Source organism: Miscanthus floridulus, chromosome 10 (genome assembly GCF_019320115.1).
Source record: "Miscanthus floridulus cultivar M001 chromosome 10, ASM1932011v1, whole genome shotgun sequence".
NCBI lineage: Eukaryota > Viridiplantae > Streptophyta > Magnoliopsida > Poales > Poaceae > Miscanthus > Miscanthus floridulus.
In genome coordinates this window covers 101,262,406-101,268,705 of record NC_089589.1, presented here as the reverse complement: position 1 = coordinate 101,268,705, position 6,300 = coordinate 101,262,406, and positions in this window count along the sequence as shown.

The following is a 6,300-nucleotide window of genomic DNA, read 5'->3' as shown; positions in this document are numbered from 1 at the left end:
GCTAGGGAGCGTGGGCTCGCCACAACCGTCGTAGACCCTGCCCTGGACAGGGTACGGGGGGTTCGAGGAGCAAGCGGAACTCCATCTTGCCGTAGCCATAGAGAGGATGCACAAGAGTGTCATCGGCGAGCGCGGCAACGCGTGTGGAGAGGATGCACAAGAGAGTCTCGTCGTCGTCAGCACACCGGCCCACCTCACGTCGTCGTCGTCAGCACACCGGCCACCGCGCCGACACGTATATATACGTCATTTGTATTCATATGCATGTATATATACATCGCGGAGCACCACCGCCCTCGTTCGCCTATGCGTTTCTATGTATACGGCGGAGCACCGCCGCCCTTGTTCACCCATGTGTACAAACATATATATACGGCGAAGTGGAGCACCGCCACTCTCGTCACACCGCCCTCGGCCTAGTCGATCAACATTCGTATTACGTGTCGGCATAAGATATATTGTAGTTAATAAAGTGACTATGTTTAGTTTAAGATATATGATGAATGACTACATGGTTCACATGGTACATAGGATCACAACATCACGCACCGACACCGCCTCGGCCCGCCTCACGTCGTCGTCGTCAGCACGACGGCCCGCCTCACATCGTCGTCGTCAGCACACCAGCCACCGCGCCGACACGTATATATACGTCATTTGTATTCATATGCATGTATATATACGTCGCGGAGCACCGCCGCCCTCGTTCGCCCATGCGTTTCTATGTATACGGCGGAGCACCGCCGCCCTCGTTCACCCATGTGTACAAACATATATACGGCGGAGTGGAGCACCGCCACTCTTGTCACACTGCCCTCTCTCGCGGCCTAGTCGATCAACATTCGTATTATCATTATCGTTAACGCTAAACAATCACACCAGGGCGAATTGCGTCGGTGACTAGGGCGAACCGCGTTGTTGATGTCACCGACGTGGTTCACCCTAGTCACCGACGCAATTCGCCCTCGGCCGTTTATGTATAGCCCTAATTCGCCCTAGTACCGACGCAGTTCGCCCTAGTGTGGCGAATTGCGTCTGTGACCGAGGGGCAAGATTTAATAATGCATATTGTTCGTAGATTTTACGCATGTAAGCAAAGATTTGACGTACTATATATTGGTTTTGTTTTTTGAAGCTAGATGGCCGACCTGAGAAACATGGATGAGGAGGAGTTGATGATGAATTTGATCAACACTGGCACTCAAGTTGCCGGCGATGATGGTGCTAAAAATAACGTGCAAGAGGATGCAGATGACGGGAGTCAGTACTTAGCTCTTGAACAAAATGAGCAACAACATATTGGCCAAGTATATATTTTTTATTATTAGCTATATATATTATCATATGTCTTATGTGTGCTCATGACATTAAAATAATGTTTATGTTTTGTAGCCCTCTGGATCGACATCAACAACTACAACAAAGAGTAAAAATGTTCGAGGTCCCAAAAAGCCATTGGAGGGCCGCTTCATCATCTCGGAGTTCAATGTGGATACAGGCGAACCGGGGGGGGGCAAATAAAATGAAATTCGTGCACCACTGTGGTTACCTTGTACGGGATTGGCTCCCGATCAGTACCCACGAATGGAAGAAGAAGACCAATGCTCCTCATATCAGTTTTGTCTCCGATCATGACAAGACGTTAATTTGGAATGATGTCTTAGAACATTTCACGCTCCAAACAGATGGTTATGATGATATAATAGATGGTGATGAATTGAAGGAGCGAGTTAGGGATTGGGCAATGAAGAAGATGGCCACCTAGTTTCAGACTTGGAAGAAACACCTATACACGACGTATGTCAAGAAGAACATAGCACCAGATTTTACTGTCCCAAGCCCGATCTCAAAGCAGAGGCCCTATTGGGATGAGTTTGTACAGTACAAGACGTCGAAAGAGGGTGTGAGTCGGGTGATAAAGAACCAACGTAATGCCCAACAGAAGACATACCACCATAACTTGGGATCAGGTGGCTACCCGACTGCCATTAAGAAGTGGAACAAAATGGAAGCAGACCTTCTTGCCAAGGGCATCACACCAGAATCACTCGAGTGGGGAGAGCGTGCAAAGAATTGGTTTTTCTCTCATGGGGGAATACTGGACCAGGAGACAGGGAAGTGCGTTTATGGCGCAAGACTGCAAGAAGTAGCAGAAAGATTGTTTTATGCTCAGAGAGCTACTGCTAGTGGTGCGTTCAGGCCCAACAGAGAGAAGTATGAACTGACATACGCCATCGGGACTATTGAACACGGTGGCCAAACTAGAGGCAAATGAAGTGTCTCGTGGGAGCATGGATTCCCTCAGGATAGACCTTCCTACAGAAGCCGTCAGAGAAAGAAGGAAGAAGAGGCACAACGGCTCCAGAGGTTGGAGAAAGCGGTGCGTGAAGCACAGGAGCGGGAAAAAAACCTTGAAGCGAGAATGCAGGAGGAAATCAGAAGGCAAGTGCAAATAGCAGTGAGTGCAAGTAAGCAGACATCAGAGCCAGGAATCAACATTAGCCAATCTATTCAGTTGAAAAGCAGCTGCACTTCCACAGAGATACCAAATCAAGGGTACATAGGACTACGCTTCCATGTGGATAACGTCACTGAACCTTGTACATCGTGTGAGCTACACATTCCGAAGGGGAATTCCACAATCAAGGTGGCTATCGGTCTTGTTAATCCTATCGACCGAACCAAGACACCAAGGATTCATGGGAATATAATCCAAGAAGGATATGCTACCATCTCGGTAGATAAAGCTGAAAAAGGTTTTAGTAATTTGCCTCTTGACATTCCTAGAGGTGATGGCGAAAAGACTCTCGGAGAAGCAGAGAAGACATTCATTCTATGGCGCAAGCGCTACATCATCATTCCCGGGATGTCGCCTCCACCTCCTCCTGAACTACCTCACCATAGGTGCGGATGAAAACACTACATCATTAATTTATATTGGCTTAAATAATTAACAATCTGCTCATAATAATATATCATTCATTTTTTTTGTAGCAGATCCTCCCCAAACCTAAATCCAATTGTTCAATCGCCAGATCATCATAGTGCTCTGTACGATGACAATGTGTTGGAAGGCGAGGCTGCATCCACACCATCTCCAAGGAGGTCTCCAATGCCGCAGCTGCCACCTCCAAGGAGGTCTCCAACGCCGCTGCCACCACCTCTAAGGAGGTCTCCAACGCCTCCCCCGCCCCCGCCTACCAAGAAGCCAAGTACTAGCAAGAGGTCAGCCCCGCAAACGAAGAACAAGTCCCCGCCGGCAAAGAAAGCCACCGTGAAACCAAGGGCTATTTCCAAAATAATATCTGAAGAGAAGGAAGAAGGAACTGATGCATATAAAAAAGATATATCCAGATTCTATGACAAACTTAAAAAGAATCAAGAAGCAAGGAGAAACCCGGAGAAACCGTACTTCTTCGTAGCTCCAGATATTCTAAGAAAAAAGGTGGCTTCTTACCAGCAACAACAGCGGGAATCTCGTAAGCCGTCCAAATCAACGTTAACGGACTATGACCGCACTCTCACCAAGTCAATTGAGGCGGCACAGAAAAAGAAGCGGGCAGAGAAAGGAGTTGCACAACTCGGACAACAATCGCACCAATCAGTCCCCCCGCTAGTTGTTGGTAATGAATATGGTTCGAATTTAGGATTAATGCATCACGCAAACATACCTCCGGATGTCGATTTGGATCACCTTGGTGAATTTATTGATGAGACTGGTCTCGACCTTTACCAGATGTTTAGTGATGGAAACATTGAGAGTGCGGCGGAGGTTGATATTTGGAAGAAAAAATTTGTACTAGGCCAGAGTCTATACAACCCTCAAGCCTTATGTGATCTGGGGACGCAAATATACCTGCTAAACAAGTGGTACATGCAGACGTCTACCGGTGGAGACTTCTGCATTGGTGTCAGAATTAGAGACGAACATTGGTTCCGTGGCGATGATGTTATGTATGTTGACTTTGCAGAATTTCATCAACTATGCCACCTGACCTCTCTGGACAAAGTTATCATTAGCTGCTATTGCCTGTAAGTAATAATTCTTTCGATCTATTATTAAACTCATCATATGTGTGTATATGCATATAAATTATCCTAACAAGTACTATATATATGTAGATTTACAATGATAGAGCTCAGAAAGGAAGGCTACAATGAAATTGGTTTTGTTGATCCCCATATAGTATTCAAAGACCCAGTTACTCCAAAGACTAATTGGAAGTCTGAGTCAGAGAGTAACCTCATGAACTTCTTAGTGAACCAATGCCACAAGAAGGATATACTCTTTTTCTACAACTTCAAGTGAGTGTTAATAATGTCGATCATCCTTAATGGCTCATATGTTGATTCTAGTTAATTAATGAGTGTTATGCGTTATATCCTATAAACACATGCAGCAATCACTGGATATTGATGGACATCGATCTGGTGAAAAGTCACTTGATAATCTATGACTCAATGAGAAAACCACAACAAGACTACCAAGATATGATAGATATTATCCAGAGGTAATTTCGGTATCTCTAGCAACTATATATACATACAAACATGATGATTAACTATATCTGATGACGTGGCAAATTTTTTATTGGGCAGTGTTTGGAAAACCTTTATTGAGAAGCAACACATGGGAAAATGCAAAGCGCCACTGAATGTAATCCCTTTGAAAGTAAGTCCCCTAAATCGCATCATCTTTATTAATTAAACATATAGCTTTCACCGGATCACCAGATTGGATGACAAATCTTTTTCTCGTAAAGTGGTGTCTGAGGCAGGAACAGGGGAACAACTACTGTGGTTACTATGTTTGCAAGTTTATCAAGGTGGTCTCCCAAAGAACTCCTACAGAGAGACTCAAAGTACGTTAAAAATACACTATATATTCATTTAATTATTATTATTGATTGTGTTACTATGTCTTTATATATATATGTATGTACTTATATTAATTTATTTTCCTTTAATTCAAACATGTAGGCTCGATGGTTGGAGGAAAAGGTCATACGGCAAGACCAAATCAAAGCAATTCAAGAGTCTATAGCCGGATTTTTTAATGAGCAGGTCATCGATTCTAAGGACGAGTTCTACTTCGACCCAACACTGCCATGGAAGCCAAGCTAGAGGATGAGAGGAAACTTGTTATATCACAACAACTGTAATGCAATCTTTTGTAATATATGCACATAAAATAATATAATGTAAAATACACATATGCATGCATGCATGTAAATATATATATGATGCATGCATGCATATATATATATACATATATATATATATATATTTCTATGCTTGAATTGTGTGATTTAATACGTTCATTGTGCTTGAACCGAAACATACTATACGCGCGTATAAATGTATAATTAGCAGCGTACAATACGACTTCGAAAACCTATTTTGAAAAGAAAACAAAAAAATGAAAAGAAAAGAAAAAAGAAAAAAACCTTTAGTCTCGGTTCGTATTACCAACCGGAACTAAAGGGTGCCGGCCATCGTGGCATGTTAGGAGGCACCTTTAGTCCCGGTTGGTGTTACCCACCGGGACTAAAGGTCCCCTTTTAGTCTCGGTTCCTGACCCGGGACTAAAGGACCACCCTTTAGTTCCGGATGCTTGCTCCCGGGTGGGGAACCGGGACTAGAGGGGGTTCCTCACCGGGAGTAAAGCTCTATTCTCTACCAGTGAATTGCGATAGAGGACTATATGACATCTCACATTTATCACATATCTATGGTAATGCTTTTCTTTGCTTTATATAATTAAAAGTAGATGTCCAAAAATATAGCCATACAACTCTAGACCTACCATCGTGGCTCTCTTGGCTACTATAGCCAACTAAAAAACACTCTCAGAATCCTCAACTATATATAATTCTTCTTAGCCATCCCATCTCAAATGCAACTTCACATTTATCTAACCATTGTGTTATGCTATATATACTTGTTTAGAGGACATGTTATAGACCTCTTAATTGAGATTTACTTACATATTACATCACCTATTGTACTTTTCCTTTAAAAAAACAATTGTACTTTTCCTTTTAGAAGACGTAAGTTATAAAGACGTATTTTGTTCTGTTTTTCTTTCACTTAACATCTTTTCCGCAACTTTGACCAAATCTTGATAGAAACATTTTTCAACATGAATGTAACGACACATGTACCTTTACACAAACGGTAATGCTCTGTCCAGGACGTCTGTCCGGACAAACGACCCCATTGGTGGGCCGCGATGCCCATGTGGCTCTCTTATCCGCTCCTATATCTGCTCCCCTTCAAGCACCATAACTTCTTAAAAAA